This window comes from Dasypus novemcinctus, chromosome 14 (genome assembly GCF_030445035.2).
Source record: "Dasypus novemcinctus isolate mDasNov1 chromosome 14, mDasNov1.1.hap2, whole genome shotgun sequence".
Classification (NCBI taxonomy): domain Eukaryota; kingdom Metazoa; phylum Chordata; class Mammalia; order Cingulata; family Dasypodidae; genus Dasypus; species Dasypus novemcinctus.
In genome coordinates this window covers 27,787,250-27,805,624 of record NC_080686.1, presented here as the reverse complement: position 1 = coordinate 27,805,624, position 18,375 = coordinate 27,787,250, and positions in this window count along the sequence as shown.

The following is an 18,375-nucleotide window of genomic DNA, read 5'->3' as shown; positions in this document are numbered from 1 at the left end:
ACCAATATGTAGCCACCCACCTTTTTTTTTTCCTATTTGAATATTCCATTCCATTCCTTTCTCACTTTGGCTACATGCTTCATGCAGAGTAGTTCTGTTCTAGACAGCATGTTCAAACTACATTTGTAACTAGAAAATTCTTCTTTTCAGCAGGTGTTCAGGGTGCTGTGGTTTGCCATGGGTAACTTTACAAATCCATTACTTTCGTTGTCTGGAAGCACTCCAATGGAAGAAATGGTGGCTATTGGTTATGTCGTGAATTGCACCCAAAACATAGAATTACAGTCTTTGCCTTAAATCATATTTTTCCAAATTATATGCATAGTTCAAATGAATCAGATTCAATTTTCTTAAACTGTAGTGCACACCCACTATGTGCCAGACAGGTACTTTCATATGTGCAACTTGTATATGTGTAATCATGTCACACTAGCACAAACATTTTACAAATCCGAGGTTTATTTCCCAGCTTGCCTTTGTCTTATAGACAATCCTACATAGTTATTTCATTTTATTTTGAAATACATTAGATGGAGTTGACACTGAGAGTTTCTTTGCCATTTGTCATAAAGTTATGGACTGTATCAGTCAGGGTTCTCTAGGGAAACAGAACTGACAGGAGACATCTGTAAATAGTGTAAGATTTTATAAAATCCTCTCACGTGACCACGGGGATGCACAAGGCCAAATTCTGCAGGCAGGCTGTGGAACCAGTGGCTCCACTGAAGGTCCTTGATGAGTTCCCAGGAGATGTTGGCTATCTGAAGTCAAACTGGAAATACTCTCTGAAGCTCAAATCACTTCCCCTTTAAAGGCATTCAACTAATTGGATAAAATGTCACTTATTGCTGATGATAAGCTCCTTGACTGATTGTAGATGTAATCAGTCATCTATGTAATGAACTCACTGATGACTAAGGTCCATAAATGTCCATGTATTACCATTAGCCCAGTGCTTGCTTGACCAAACAACTTGGCACAATTACCTGGCCGAATTGACACATAGCCTACCCACCACATGGACTTCCAGACATGCTTCTAAGCCTGTTCTTGGAGGTGAGGTAGAGGAAAGCTTCCCCTTCCTTTACAAATCTCGGGTGCCCTCCCCCACCTTAACCAGGACCTCCTCTACTTTGATCCTTTTTATATACTCTTTTTTTTTTTTAATAAGATAATATTCATGAAAGAAACTCTTGTAAATCTCTGACACCGACCTTGATAGCTTGGGAAGGAGAATCTAGTATTTTCATAGTGTGGTCCTTATACCACGTGTAGGTTCTCCAGGGATGTTCATTAAAAAAATGGAACCAGAGTGCCTCTGCCCCCCTTGGGGCTCTATTGAGACTGATTCTCTGACTGTTGGGCCTGGGAATACACATTTTAAACAGGAATTCTTATGTACACTAAATTTAATAATTTTATATGAAATTAATTTTATGTACAAAGGAGTATATGTAGCACATGTACACTTAAAGACTACTAATCTATATGTCCACTATCCAGTTTAAGAAATAGAAAATTATCAGTTCCTTTAAGGCCAACCATAGGCCCCTCCAAAATTTTAGCCTTCTCTTTCTGTATTCCCTAAGTAACCATTCTAATGAATTTTATGTGAAATATTCTCTTGCTTTTGTTTATAGTTTTACTCTTTATGACTCTATGTAACATTAAACAACATGCCAGGGTTTCACCTTTCTATAAATTGAATTACATTATATGTATTCTTTTGTTACTTGCCTTTTTTTTTTAGGTTTATGGGAGTCATTGTTGACATGTATAAATATGGTTCATTCATTTTTATGTGTATTGCAGCCCAGAAATGTTTATTGCGAAATGCATCCAGCTTCCTGTTGCTGGACTTTGGCTGTTTCAAGTTTTTTGCTCTTAAAAATAATGCTACTAAGAAAGTTCTTATACATGTCTCTTGGGGCACGTGTGCAAAAGTTACAGAATATGCTTAGGGCATATAGAGGGCATATACATAAGAGTGGAGTTGTAGAGTACGTGCAAGTTCAAGTTTACTAGGTGATGCCAATTTTACACCAGTTTGGTTGTATCAAGTTATACTCCTATCAGAAAAATAGGAGATTCTGTTGATTCATTTCTTTCCCAGTACTTGGTAGCATCTGACATTTTTATGTTTGCCCATTTGATGAATGCAAAATGTTAACTGACTGTAGTCTTAATTTGTATTTTCTTGATTTTAATGACATAAGGAAATTTTTTCATGTTTAGTGACTATTCGGTTTCTTCTGTGAAAAATTCTGTTTGTGTTTGATTTCTGTTGCCCATTTCTTTTTTCATTAAAAATTTCATGTAAGTTTATTGTTCATGTGTGAAAATACATAAATAATAAATGTATAGTAAAAGTTGTGAACTTACAAAGTAAACATGCATATCATCATACAGTGTTTCCACATACCACCCCACCACCACCTTGCATTGTTGTGAAACATTTGTTAAAACTATGAAAGAGCGTTGTCAAAATATTACTATTAACTCTAACCCAGATGTCACATTTGGTGTATTTTTCCCCAACCCAACTGATCATTAACACCCTGTAACAGTATTATATATTTGTTATAGTTCATGAAAGAGTGTTTTCATATTGTTCTGTTAACCACAGTCCACAGTCATATTGTTCTGTTAACCACAGTCCACAGGATGCCCTGTGCTATAGAGTCCTGTGCTTTGTACAATCTGTTCAAAGTGTACACTCAATGGCTCTTATACTCATCACAGAGTTGCTCTGTCATCACCTCAGTCAATTTTAGAATGTTTTCATTACTTCAAAAGGAAAGATCCCATACCCCCCTATACCCATCTATTGTCCCTTAGAAATGATATAATATCTTCTTTGCCATTGCTGCAAAAATATTACAGTATTACTATTAACAATCATCCATAAGTTACATTAGTTGTAATTTTGGGGTATATCCCCATATTCTTTACATTTTGCAAAAGAAGAACATTCTTATACTATTAACCACAATCTTTATCCAAAATCACTGTATAATACAGTCCTTAGATTATGCTCCCTTTCAATTGACATTTACTTCCACAGATACCCCTTTCAGCCACAATCATATTTATAAATCAGCAGTGTTGGTTATACTCACTATAAAGTGTTACCATCAACTCTATTATCCACACTTTTACAACAAACTTTATTAAAAATTCTACATACATTAAGCATCAGCTCCCAATTTCAACCCACATTCTATCTCCTAGTAATCTGTACTCTAGAGTTTGCTTCCATGAGTTTACTCATCATATTTAGTTCATATTAGTGAGACCATACAATATTGTCCTTTGTGTCTGGCTTATTTCACTCAACATAATGTCCTCAAGGTTTATCCATATTGTCATATGCATCCCGATTTCATTTCTTCCTACAGCTGAATAGTATTCCAGTGAATGTACATACCAAATTTTGTTCATCCACTTACCAGCTGTTGAACAGTGTCTGTTGCCCATTTATTAATAATGCTTAGAAGATTTTTTTATAACCGGGACACTAACCTTTGGTGGTTAGTGTTTTGCAAATATCGGTTCCCCATTTGTGCCTTAAATCTCCACTCTTTTTGGTGTCTTTTGAAGAATCAAAATTCTTAATTTTGCTGTGGCCATATTTTTAATACTTTCCTTTCTGGTTTGTAATTTTGCAACTCATTTGAAAACAAATCTTCCCTACCCCAAAATCATAGAGATATTCTTCTAAAAATCTTAAAATTTTGCCTTTCACATTTAAATCATTAAGTCATTAATCCACCTGGAAGTTATTTTTGAGTCAAGTTCAAGGTAGGGTTCCCATTTCATTTTCCCCTCCTGACCCAGCTGCATATGTTGACTATTTTCCTCACTGATCTGCAGTCTGCTGTGTCATGGGTCAGGTTTTACTGTGTGCTGCGTCTGTTTTGATTACTCTGTTCTGCTCTATTTATCTATGTGTTTATCTGCGAAAAAATACACCATCTTCAATATTATAGCTGTATACTAAGTCTTAATGTCTTCTTCAGGACGTCTTGAATATTCAAGGTCTTTTGTTCTTCCATGTGAATTTAAACATGAGCTTGTCAAGTTCCAAGAAAACCCTGCTGGGATTTTTTTATGGCTCTCAAAGCCAAAAAATAATATTTATTATTAGTCCCTTTATAGAAAAACTTTTAAAAATTTTATCAGTTATCATTCACACATGAACATATATACAGAGTAAATATATAATAAAATTTGTGAACATACGAAATAAACATGCATATCATTGTAGAGGGGTCCCATATATCAACTCACCACCAACACATTGCATTCTTTTAAGACATGTTACAAATTATGAAAGAATATAATCAAAATCTTACTACTACCAATATACAATACCTATATATTGATATATTTTCCCCCAACCCACCCAATTATTATTTTTAAAATATATATTTTTTTTACAAAAATTGTGAACTTGTAAAACAATCATGCACATGTATGGAATTCCCAGACAGCACCCCTTCATTAACACACCACACTATGGAGGAATATTTGTTATGGATTAGGAGATAATATCTGACGATTACCACCAACCATGGTCCATGGTACACATTTGTCACATTTTTACAATACTTATCAACATGGTATCTTTGGCATAGATGCATGAATATTACAGTATTGCTGTTAACCACAGTCTATAGGTCACACAAATTGTATTTTTCCCATGCTTCTCCACATTCCCACCACCCTACAATAGTGACATACATCTGCTCTAGCTCACAGAAAGACACGCTTGCATCTGTACCATCAACCACAATTCTCATCCACCTCTGGGTTCACTGTGTTATTCAGTCCTTAGATTATTCTCTAGCTTTCTTTCAACTGACATTTACATCCCTAGACTACCCACTCAAGCCACATTCCCATTTATAAACCAACTACTACTCACTATAATGTATTACCATCAACTGAATGCATTTCCACACTTTCACAGTAAAGCTAATTAAAACGTCTACATACATTAAGTATCAGTAGTTCTTCTCAGCCCTCTTCTTATATCCTGATAACCTGTATTCTATGTTTTAACTCCATGCATTCATTCTTCATGTTTAGTTCATATTAATGAGACCATGCAATATTTGTCCTTTTGTGTTTGGCTTACTTCACTTAGCATAATGTCTTTAAGATTCATCCATGTTATCATATGCATCCCAAGTTCACTTCTTCTTACTGCAGCATAGTATTCCATCATACACACACACACACACACACACATACACTATTTTGCTTATCCATTCATTGGTTGATGGACATTTGGGTTGTTTCTATTTTTTGGCAATTGTGAATAATGCCGCTGTGAACATTGGTATGCAGATGTCTGTTCACGTCACAGTTTTCAGGTCTTCTGGATAGAGTTCTCGTAGAGGAATTGCTGTATCATATGGCAGCACTATATTTAGCTTCCTGAGGAGCTGCCAAACTGTCTTCCACAAAGGCTGCACCATTTTACAATCCCACCAACAGTGAAGAAATGTTCCTATTTCTCCACATCCTCTCCAGCACTTATTGTTTTTTTTTTAATAATGGCCATTCTATGCAGTGTGAGATGATATCCCACTATTGTTTTGATTTGCATTTCCCTAATAGTTAGTTATATGAAACATTTATTCATGTACTTTTTGGTCATTTGTATTTCCTCTTTGAAAAAATGTCTATATAAATTTTTTTTCTGAATTTTTCCTTCCCACTGCCCCTCCCCTGCCCTGCTGTTTTTGCTGTGCCCATTCCCTGTGGGATCTTCTATATTTATTTTTCTTTTTGTCTTCTCTTCTCATGTTTCATATCTAGGATTCGCTGGGATTTGATCCTGGGGACCTCTGGTGTGGAGAGAGGTTCCCTGTCAATTGTGCCACCTCAGTTCCTGGTCTCTGCTGCACTTCACCTTGACTTTCCCCTTCATCTCTCTTTTTTTGTTGTGTCATCATCTTGCTGCATGACTCACCTGTGCAGGTACTGGCTCACTATGCAGGCACTCAGCTTGCAGCAGGGACACTTGGCTCACCATGCAGAAACTGGCTCACTACATGGCCACTTGTGTGGGCACTTGGCTCACCATGCAGGCACTCACACAGGCACTTTGCTCACTGTGTGGGCACTTGGCTTGCCACACAGGCACTTGGCTCATTGTGTGGGCACTCGTGTGGGCACTCAGCTAATCACATGGACACTCAGCTCACTGTGTGGGCACTCAGCTCACTGTGTAGGTTCTCAGCTCATCACATAGGCACTGGCTCACCATGCAGGCACATTTTCTCTTCTTCTTTTTCACCAGGAGACCCCAGGGATTGAACCCGGGTCCTCCCATATGGTAGGCAGAGACTTTATCATTTGAGCCACATCTGCTTCCCTCTATATAAATTTTTGCCTATTTTTAAATTGGATTGCTTGCTCTTTTATTATTGAGTTGTATGATCTCTTTACATGGAATGAAAATCAAACCCTTGTTGGATATGTGGTTTCCAAATATTTTCTCCCATTCAGTGGACTGCCTTTTCACCTTCTTGGCAAAGTCCTTTGAATTGCAAAAGTGTTTAAGTTTGAGGAACTCCCATTTATCCATGTTTTCTTTCATGGCTTGTGCTTTTGGTGTAAGGTTTAAGAATCCACCACCTACCACTAGGTCTTGAAGATGCTTTCTTACATTTTCTTCTAGGAGCTTTGTGATTCTTATTTTTATATTTAGGTCTTTGATCCATTTTGAGTATATTTTTGTACAAGGTGTGAGATAGGGGTCCTTTTTATCTCCTAGCAGCATTTGTTGAATAGATTGTCCTGCCTGAGCTGGGTGGATTTGACAGACTTGTCAAAAATAACTTGACCATAGATGTGAAGGTCTGTTTCTGAACCATCAGTTTGGTTCTAATGGTCTATGTGTATCTTTTTGCCTGTACCATGATGTTGTTATCACTGTAGCTAGGTAGTATGATTCAAAGTCTGGAAGAGAGGGATCTCCAACTTTGCTCTTCCTTTTTAAGCTGTTTTTGGCTATTCAGGACCCCTTACCCATCCAAATAAATTTGATAATTGTGTTTTCCATTTAAAAAATGCTGGTAGAATTTTTATTGGGATTGCATTGAATCTGTATATCAGTTTGGGTGGAATTGACATCTTAATGGTATTTAGTCTTCCAATCAATGAGCAGGGAATGTTCTTCTAATTATTTAGGTCCTCTTTTATTCCTTTTAATGATGCATTATAGTTTTTTAAATACAAGTGCTTTACATCCTTGGTTAAGCTTATTCCTAAATATTTGATTCTTTTATTGCTATTGCAAATGGAATTTTTTCCCTGACTTCCTCCTCAGATTACACATTACTAGTATTCAGAAACACCACTGGTATTTGTGTATTGATCATGTATCATGACACTCTACTAAAATTGTTTATTAGCACTAGCAGTTTGTTGTTGCTTTTTCAGGACTTTCTAGGAATAGGATCATATCATGTGCAAATAACAAAAATCTTACTTCTGCCTTTCTAATTTGGATTTCTTTTATTTCTTTTTCTTCCCTGATTGCTCTAGCTAGAACCTCAAGCACTATATTGAACAATGGTGGGCATTCTTGTCTTATTCCTAATCTCAATGGGAACACTTTCAGTCTTTCACCATTGAGTAAAATGTTAGCTATGGGTTTTTCACATATGGCCTTTATCATGTTGAGAAAATTTCCTTCATTTCCTATCTTTTGTAGTATTTTTATCAAGAAAGGAAACTGTATTTTGTCAAATATCTTTTCTGCATCAATTGATAGGGTGATGTGATTTTTCTTCTTTGATTTATTCCTGTGGTGTATTATGCTAATATTTTCTTGTGTTGAACCACCCTTGCATGCCTGGTATAAAACTCACTTGATCATGATGAATAATTCTTTTAATGTGTTGTTGGATTGGGTTAGCAAGTATTTTCATGGTGATTTTTGCATTGTATTCATTAGAGAAATGGTTCTGTAATGTCTCTATATTCATTTTTTATTTCATTTATTTGCACCTTCCTTCTTTTTTTTCTTTGTCAGTCTAGCTAAGGGTTTGTCTATTTTGTTAATCTTCTCAAAGAACCAAATTTTGGTTTTTAGAGTTCTATTTTTTTTTTGTTCCCAATTTCATTTATTTCTGCTCTGATCTTTGTTATTTCATTCCTTCTACTTCCTTTGGGATTAGTTTCCTGTTCTTTTTCTAGTTCTAGCTGTGTAGTTAGGTCATTGATTTGAGCTCTTTCTTTTTTTTTAATGTAAAAACAAGCTATAAATTTCCCTCTCAAGCACTGCCTTCACTACATCCCATAGGTTCTGATATGTTCTGTTTTCATTGCCATTCGACTTGAGATATTTATTAATTTCTCTTGAAATTTCTTCTTTGACCCACTCATTTTTCGAGTGTGTTGCTAAATCACCATGTAGTTGTTACTTTTCCCTTTTCCACCTCTTGTTGATTTCCAACTTTATTCCATTATGATCAGAGAAAGTGCTTTGTATAATTTCTATTTTGTTGAATTTATTGAGATTTGCTATATGAACCAACATATGGTTTATCCTAGAAAAAGACCCCTGAGCATTTGAAAAGAATGTATATACTGTTGTTTTGGGTACAGTGTTCTGATTATGTCTATTAGGTCCAATCCATTTATCATATTATTTAAGCTCTCTGTTTCTTTATTGATCCTCTGCTCAGATGTTCTATCCAATGCTGAGAGTGGTGTATTGAGGTCTCCAACTGTTATTATAGAGACATCTATTTCTCCCTTCAGTTTTGTCAGAGTGTGCCTCATGTCTGGGTCATCCTGGTTAGGTGCATATACATTTATGATTGCTATTTCTTCCTGGTGAATTTCCCCTTTTATTAATATATAATATTCTTCCTTGTTTCTAATAACAGTTTTGCTTTTAAATATTACTGTAAAGGCAGTTATTATTTCACCCATATTGACCTTTGGGTCTTAGTTGTCATATTTTATTTACAACACTCTTTTTACATGTGTTGTTATTTTTACCAATATAATCTTCATTTCTCTAAAAGACTTCTTTCAAGCCTTTCTCTCCTGTATTTTCTTTTCAGGCTGTTACACACCCTTTAGTATGTCCCGCAAGGCTGGTCTCTTTTTTGTAAACTCTCTCACTTTCTTTTTATCTGTGAACATTCTAAACTCACCCTCATTTTTGAAAGACAATCTTACCAGATGTAAGATTCTTGGCAGTTTTTCTCTTGCAATATCTAAAATATATCATACCATTGCCTTCTTGCCTCCATGGTTTCTGATGAGAAATTGGCACTTAATCTTATTGGGTATTCCTTATATGTTATGCTTTACTTTTCTCTTGCTGCTCTCAGAATTCTCTTTGTCTTGGCATTTGACATTCTGATCAGTATGTGTCTCAGAAATGGTCTATTCAGATTTAATCAAATGGGAGTACATTGTGCTTCTTGGACATAGATATCTATGTCCTTCAATGGGGTTGGAAAATGTTCTATCATTATTTATTCAAATATTCCTTCTGGCCCTTTCCCCTTCTCTTTTCCTCCTGGAACACCCATGACTTGTATGTTTACATGTCTCTTGCTGTCATTTAGTTCCCTGAGACCTTTTCAATTTTTTCTGTTCTTTTTCTCATCTATTCTTTTGTATGTTTGCTTTTAGATGCCATGTCTTCATGCTCACCAGTCCTTTCTTCTGCCTCCTCAAATCTCTGTTTTATGTCTTTAATGTATTATTAATTTCATTTATTGTGATTTTCATTCCCTTAAGATCTGATAATTTTCTAAGTATCCTTTCAAACTCTTCTTTGTGCTCACCCAATATCTTCTTAGTATCCTTAAACTCTCTAGCCATCTCATTCAATTTATTAAGGAGATTTGTTTGAACATCTATGATTAGCTGTCTCAACTTCTTTATGTCATCTGGAGGCTTATCTTGTTCCTTTAACTGGGCCATATCTTCCTGTTTCTTGGTATGGATTGTAATTATTTTGTGTGTGTTGGCATCTGGATTACTAGATGTATTAGTCAGCCAAAAGGGATGCTGAAGCAAAGTACCAGAAATATGTTGGCTTTTATAAAGGATATTTATTCAGGGAAGAAACTTAAAGTTACCATGCCCTAAAGAGTCCAACTCAGGGTACCAGAAAAGGTACTTTCTCACCCAGGGTTTGTTGCCACATGTTGGTGCAAGATGGCGGGCATTATCTGTGAGGGTTCAGCCTTCCTCCTTCCTCTTAAGGCTCTGTGGTCCCAGCTTCTTTCAATATCAGATGTAGGCTGTAATAGCTTGTCTCCCTCCCTGGGGCTCATTTCTTTCCATGCTCAGCTACTCTGGTTTCTTCACAAGGTCAGGCCCATCAGGCTCAGGCTCATCTCTCTTCCTGGGGCCTCTTCTGTCTCTGCTCCTCTGTGTTCCTCTCCTATGTGTCTACTTCCATGCAAGGGTCTGTTTTGTCAGCCCAGCAAGGGGACTGGGCCCAACTCTGAGTCACATTCTAAAGATGTGGTTGAATCAAGACCTTAATCTTAACATAATTTAATCAGATGTCTTAGCTGAGTCTAATACAATCAAAGGGTTATCACACACAGAGGAACAGGCCATTTTACAAACATAATCAATATCTCTTTTTGGAATTCATAAATAGTATCAAACTGCCACATCAAATGCGTTTATTCTGGGTGCAGTTTTGCTCTTTAGTTTGAGGCTTTCTTGCATTTTCCCCCTTGCTGGTTGTATAGTAGGAGCTGAGGGTGTAGATGGTGCTGTAAGCTGTGGGGGCTGAAGCTGCCTGTGTTGCCCCAGGAACCAAAGATGCTTCTCCCACCTTTCTCCATTGCTGGGGGTAGGGAAGAGCCATAGCCATGTGTAATAATCCAAGTCGTGTAGGCCAAGACCATCTGTAGCTGCCTGGAGAACCTGATAACACTTCATGCTCCTTCTTCCCCTGCCTGGGACAGTGATGGGGCTGCAGGTGTGGGCAGCAATTTATATCATGAGGATCCAAAATGACCCAAGTTGCTCTGGTAGACTGATATAGCACTGTCCCTACCCCCTGCCAGGGGTGGGGATCCCAACAATATAATTTGTGTGGGAGGAATGTGCCTGCAGTTACTCCGAGAAACTGAGGGAGTACTCTCCCTTCTGCCCTTTAGGGGAAGGGGGAACGAATCCACAGTCTCCCAACAGTTCAGTCTGTGTTGGCCCAAAGTGCCTGCTGTTGCCCAGAGAGGCTGAAGAAACACTAGTTGCCTCCTATCCTATTGGGGGGTGGGGATGGGTCCACTGGTACCCACCAGTCCAGGCTGTGTGTCCAAAATTGCCTCCCATTGCCAGGTAAGGCTGTGGAAACACAGCTCCTCTTCTGCCTTACTTGGGTGAAAGGATGGAGCTATAGGTGCCCAACTATTCAGTCTGTGTGGGTCAAAACCACCTGCAGTTACCCAGAAAGGCTGAGGAAACACATCTCCCCTCTTATCCTATTGGGAGGCAGGGATGGAGCTATAGGTACCTGAATATCCAGTCTGTGTGGGCTAAAAACACCTGCAATTTCTCAAAGAGGCTAAAGAAACCCCAGTCTCCTATCCTATGGAGGTGGAGGAGTGGAGATGGAATTGAAGGTGCTCAACAAGTCAGTTCATGTGGGCTGAAGGTGCCTGCAATTGCCCAAAGAGGCAGAGGAAACACAGTTGCTCTCCTATCCTGTTGGGGTGCAGGGATGGAGCCCCAGGTGTCTGTGCTGGCCAAATTTACCTGCAGTTACCTGGGAGGCTGGTGCAGGTCTCACTATGTTATGACAACTTTCATTTGGAGACGTATATAGGAATATAGCCTCCAAAATATATATTGATGTTATTCAATGTATGAGGTTGGTTTTGCTAGATTCTGGGATTTTCTGTTGCCTGGTTACCCCCTTGTGGGAAGCTCTGGAGAGTTAGTATATGGTGGCCACAAATTTGGCAACTGCATTACTGAACACATATTTGTCACAAATAGACCTGAACACTGGATAACTACATGTTTGTTTCAATTAGATCATGAGGGATAATGTAAATGTCTTAATTTACATTATGCTTTGTACTTTTAGAATCATTTCTATGCATAATATCTCATTTCATCTGTCCAACTATAGGTTATACATAGGCTCAACCAAGAGAACCTCCCTGAAATCATTTGTCCCATCCTACTACCAAAAAAGAGTCTTAAAAATAGGGTAATGGTACTGCCCTCATGATATAAACCCTGAAACAAATACATAATGAAAAGAGCTGAGCTGTCACTATATGTGAAGTCATTTTATAGAGAAAGAATGAAGCTTGTAACCTGATGGAAGGAACTAGCTCATTTAAAAGACAAACAAACTGATAAAAAGGGGGATTGGTATGTAGAATAAAAGAACATCACACTCTATTATGATTGGTTAATGGCGTCTCTGCTCAGTTAACCCATTAGCTGTGAAAAGGCAGGGTTATATCTTATTCACAGCTATCATCCAGTGCCTAGCACAATGCCTGATATAATAATTATTTATCAAATGAATTAATGAGAAAAGGCACTCCAGGTAGACTAAAGACTTTCTAGACTTGTAAATGATGGTAGCTAGTGCTTGCTCCAGGGCATTTTTATGGAAGTGAGGGATTCTTTAAGCCATTGTAGCTGCTTAGTACCAGACAGGAACCCAGCCTTCTCTATCCTCTGACATTCCATTCTCACCACAAAACCAAACATAAATACCAATATCCAGTCCTTTTTAGTGTCATATTTCTCATAATAAATTAATGTCTAATTCTCATCCTATGGGTTGTTGTAAATTTGGTTAAAATGAGTTAGTTCCTCAGAGTCCATATACCTCTTGGGTATGAATAGTGGACTTTTTAATCTTACAAAACCTTGTGAGGAGTGGAGTGGGCAGTCACCAAGGCATCAGTCAGTCTTCTGGTTCTTTCCTTATCTTTTTCGAATTCTAACACCAGTATCTAATTGAAGTAAACAGGGCTTATAATTTTTTTTTAAAAGAAGGTACCAGGGATTGAACCCAGGACCTTGTACAGAGGAAGCAGGTGCTCAACTACTGAGCTACGTCCACACCCCAGGGCTTATAATTTTAATTTTAGAGATGAGGAACATAGTTTAGGTAAACTGAGGGACTTGTCTTAGATTACACAGAAAGTAAGTCTGTGACTGTAGTTCAAAGTTTCTGATATGGTGTCCTGTGCTTTCTCCCTCCTCATCTGGCAAACAAACACTGTGAGACTAAGATGTTTCAAGATATTCTTTGGGAAAATAAAAACAAAAAAATACATCATTTTGGATGGAGGAAAATTAGTGGTAGGGATTTGCTGAATCAAACAAGTGGTTTAAAAATAATACACCAATAGATTGCAAGTTAATAAAAATTATATTATTAATAATTGTTACTATGTTATTTAGGATGATGATGATGATATTATTATAACTTATAGCTAACTAAGTCTTTGCAGTTTTAAATTTTTTGGTAGCTAATGCACTGTTAATTGGTCAACAGATAAAACATTACTTTGCAGAGACTAATAACAGCTTCAACCCCTAATCAGTAAGAGAGTTGGAGAAGCTGGGTTAACTAGCATTATAATGGGTTATTTCTGTTATTTAACTTTATTCACGGTATCAGGAAAAGAAGACATTGTTTTGTTTAGAAAATAGCGTTTTTTTTTTTAGGTTTCCAGTACCTGGCTGGCCTCTGATCCTAGGCCTTTAATTTGTGTTCACTTTGTTGCTTTTGTGGCATATTCTGTGAGGTCCCTTTCATCAGACTCAGGGTAATCCTTGTGACCTTGCCTTCGAGGTTCCTCCTTTAAGCTGCAGCTGCTTATTTTAGTGGCTGTAAAGGGACAGCGTCTCATAATGTTAATGTTCTGTTGCTTGACCTCTTCTTCAGCTGCTTTGTCAAATTCAGCCCGAGCAAGATGAAGGGTTGCAGGAATTATGAAGCAGAAGAAAAAAGACGAGAAGAAGTGGAGAAAAAGGAGGAGAGGGAGAAAGCTCACAGGCTACTGCAGTCTTCAGAGTGATGTCTGCAGTATCCTGTCATTGAGCTTAGGGGACACCACGGGGGGTGGGGCAGATGAGAGTGTATTCCTGGAAATATGTATTTTTCCTGCTAATGAAAGCCTGGGCAAAAGTTTTAATCTCTGAATGTTGACTTTATTACATTGAGAATTGAATCAGAGACATAATGGCAATTCTAGGGAAGATTGGCTTGAGATAATTGTGATAATTAAGCAAATTCTTTGATCAACAGAAAAAAGTGGTTTCACTGATTTTTACTAGATTACTGCGTACATTTCCAAGAAAATGGGAGAGACTGAAGGAGGAGCAGTTTTAGGTGCATTTCTTTGGTCAATTGTTCTTGAAGAATCCTGTTCCTGCCTTAGAAGTACATGGTTAGAATGAAGGAATTGAGCTCAGAGTTTTAAAGGTCTAATTACGAAAGCTTCAGATTCAGAACTTTAACATCTGACCCTCCATTTATTGTTCTGGTTTCCAGCTTCTCTGTCCATTGGTGAAATTCATTTCTATGGAAAACTAAGAGGACTAAAGGTTGCTCTTGGTTTCATGCAGTAGGTTAGGTTTCTCAACTTATTCTAAATTCCTGAAAACACTGCAATCCTCATGGATTCCACCTACATGCTCTAAACTGAATAATATACCCCTTGATTACTGAGAATTACTAGTACATTTGTTGAAGAGGGTGTGATAGACCTGCCCTCCACTCTTTTCTCTTTTCTTTCTGCCCAATTTCAGACTAACTTACTCAGAGATATTATTGAAAAATACAAATGAAAGTTCAGTTCCTCCCCTTCCTCTTGCCTGGTGGGTGAAGTATCACAGTTCTGGGGTTAGAACAAGATATTTTGGGGAAGACCAAACCAGGGATTTGAACAATCAGTGACCCACTCAGGGTGCTTGAGAGCAAGGCCAGAAGGTGTTTTCAATTGTCACCAAGACAATGGGGTTAGCAGGGAAAGCCAATTTAAGGAAGGAATTGGAGAAGGCTGAAAATGCAGAAGAATACACAAACGCTTTCAACTGTACTGGTAATGCTTTATTTCTTAATAACCTTCTTATCATTCTTATGTAATGAATAGTCAGTATATATGGATTTTCAAGTCATAGAATTGGGCCGATGAAGAAAATAAATAGGAGGGATTAGGTCGATTGCCAATAACATACTTGCCTTTTTTTCAGCTCCATTCTAACAGATTTGCTTAAGAGTGGTGCTTAAATGGACAAGGAGAGTTTCAAGACTCAGGATGTAGAATGGGAAAATAGGATCTTAGGCTGTTAACAATATGTATATGAAGTCTAACTATATATACTGGATAACAGGCGTGGGAGAAAACCCTATTTATGCCAAGCAGGGGGAAGGTAGACAATTTATGAAGCCTTAAATAAGTCATAGAGGTTTCCCTTAATGGGGGAAGATAATATTAACAGCTGTTTTATTGGATTCTACTTGCTTAATTCAATAGGAATATTCTAATGGTTTATTTATTTAATATTTTACATCATGTAAATATTTTTTGTCTGGTGGTAATAGGCATTCGATTTTTGCATTTCTGGTTTATACTTTTGTGATGAGGTGTTTTTGTGTGAGCTTATGCGATCCAAGAAAATTACTGAAGCATAGAGAAGCTGCATTTAAGAACAAAGGGTTGATAAAATGATGATCAATGAAGACCAAAATCCTAGTGAACTTTTCTTGTTATATTAGCAACAAATTACCTCCTGCTTCTTTGACTTCAATGACCACATGATACTGTCTTAAAAATTTTATTTTATTTTTTGCTATCTTCTCATCTCTCTGACTTTTCCTTTTTAGTTTCTTTAACTGGCTCCTCTTGATAGAATAGGCTATGCTCTGGTAACAAAAATTTCAGTGGCTTAATGGAATAGATATTTATTTCTAGCTTATAATTCTTGTCCCACATGGGTAGGCAGGAAACTCTGCTCCATACAGCCCCTGAGACTCCAGGCTACACAGCAGTGGGTATTCTCTAAGCCTGGGCCCCTCTATTAGTCAGCCAAAGGGGTGCTGTTGCAAAATACCAGAAATTGGTTGGTTTTTATGAAGGGTATTTATCTGGGGTAGGAGCTTACAGATACCAGGCCATAAAGCATAAGTTACTTCCCTCACCAAAGTCTATTTTCACATGTTGGAGCAAGATGGCTGCTGATGTCTGCGAGGGTTCAGGCTTCCTGGGTTCCTCTGGGCTCAGCTCCTCTGTTTTCTCTACAAGGTCAGCTGTAGACTATCAGGCAAATGGCTCTGTCTCTCTCCCTAGGGCTCCAGCTTCAGCATCAAACTCCAAAATCAAAATTCCAACATTAAAAGCCCCCAACTCTGTCCTTTGCCGTGCCTTTTATCTGTGAGCCTGCACCCACCAAGGGATGGGACTCAGGTCCTAATGACATGGCCCAATCAAAGCCCTAATTAGAACTTAATCATGCCCAGGTTCAGACCAGTTTACAGACATAATGCAATACCTGCTTTTGGAATTCATACCATATCACACTGCTGCAGTCCCTGAGTAACTGTGTGGAGCAGAGCTTCCTGTGGACTTTTCTTCTCCGCCTGCAAGTGACACATGCCATTTTTACTCAAAGTCCATTGGCTGGAACTAGTCACCTGGACCCAGCTTATTATTTTTACATTAAACTGTGGTCCAATTGAGGATTTCAAAATACTGGACAGAGTTCAAGGTGGACAATTGAACATAGACACCGTTTCCCCTCCCTTCCTAAGTCTCATTGAAGTGACAGAAGAGACATTTAGAAACAGTACATAGAAAGAGATAAAGCTACAACAATAACAGAAACCAAACAGAATCAAAAGCAGACCACAATGTTGGAGGAAATACTAGAAGATGAAAAATGAATAGGGTAGCTTGAAAGAGAACAAGGGGAAAAATCTGCTAACTAGCATTGAGAGCTGTACTTGAAGAGAGAATTCTAGGGAACAGTGATGCTTGGAAGGAATGAATCCAGGCCAGTAACCAAGGTGCTTAATGCAAGTCACATCCCAAGCAGCTGAACCTGTAGGGCCATTCTTTGATGTTTGACATTTACTGAGCATATGGGATGGTGGCTTTAGCCCCAGAGTATGATGTCATTAATACACTGGATGATCTGCCTGAGAATAATCTACGAGTGAGTAATGGGTTTTGAGAAGTAGAGCAGAGTTTGAGACTCTGGACAGGTGCTAGAAAAATAAGAAAAAGCAGTTCTACCTAAGAGTGAAAAACACTGAGCTTCTCTACCCCCTGAGTAAATCTCTCCTTATTTTAATGCCTGTAGAGGTCTCCAGGCAGCCTACTCACTCACACCCCTCAGGCGAGCCTCCCTGAAGACACAGCCCTGCATTCAGAGATGGGACCTGCAGTGAAAACTGACCTTTGCATTTGCAGATGGCATCAGCAACAGTTCCTTAACTAATACGTCTTGACCTTGGTACAGTAATGTAAGTTGGTGATTGAGGATCATCACAGTTTTCATTAGAACCTCTATCATCATGGAGGATTATGGTGAATAAACAAAAACCATGACCTGGAGAAAAGAGAAAATTCAAGGTAAAGAAAAACATTTTAAAAATTGAAGGTTCTTAGGAATTTGGGAAGATGCATTTACATAGAAAATAATCTACTACGAAAAAGAAATATTTAGGGAAAGACAAGTTCAAGGAAGTATTTTCAGTGAATGATTGAATATTAGAAAGGTCAGGGTAAAGATCAAGCTCATAATCTGGAGGACTAAATCAAGGAAATCTCCCAGGATGTGGAGCAAAAGAGACATGAAAAATATAAGGAAACACAATAGGCATTAAGGATTGACTTGGGGGTCTAGCATCCCACAAATTGGAGTTCCAGAAGCAAAAACAGAGACAATGGAAGGGGTGAAATGATAATGATAATAATAATAGGATCTCAAAAGAAGACAATTTCATTGAACTGAAGGAAAACAAGTTTACTGTTTAAAAGCAACATTGAATTCTGAGTAGGATAAGTGAAAAATATATAAATAAAAGTTCTGCCACTAAATACAGTTGGTGAAATTTGAGAAGACTAAGGGTACAGAGAATATCCTGAATGCTTCCACAGAGGAGAGAGAAAAAGAAACACAAAGTTCTCTGAGAGTAAATGCAAATCAGCAAATCACAGCAGATGCAGTTATAATTAGAGAAAAGAATGTCGAAAACCTTGACTATGTAAAACAAATTCTTTAAGGAAAGGAGATGTGGAATGCAGTGGAAGTATTAAATTCTTCACCTTTCAATATAAATTTAATACATTTATAAATAAATTCTAGAATGTTTCTGAAAATGAAAGTGAT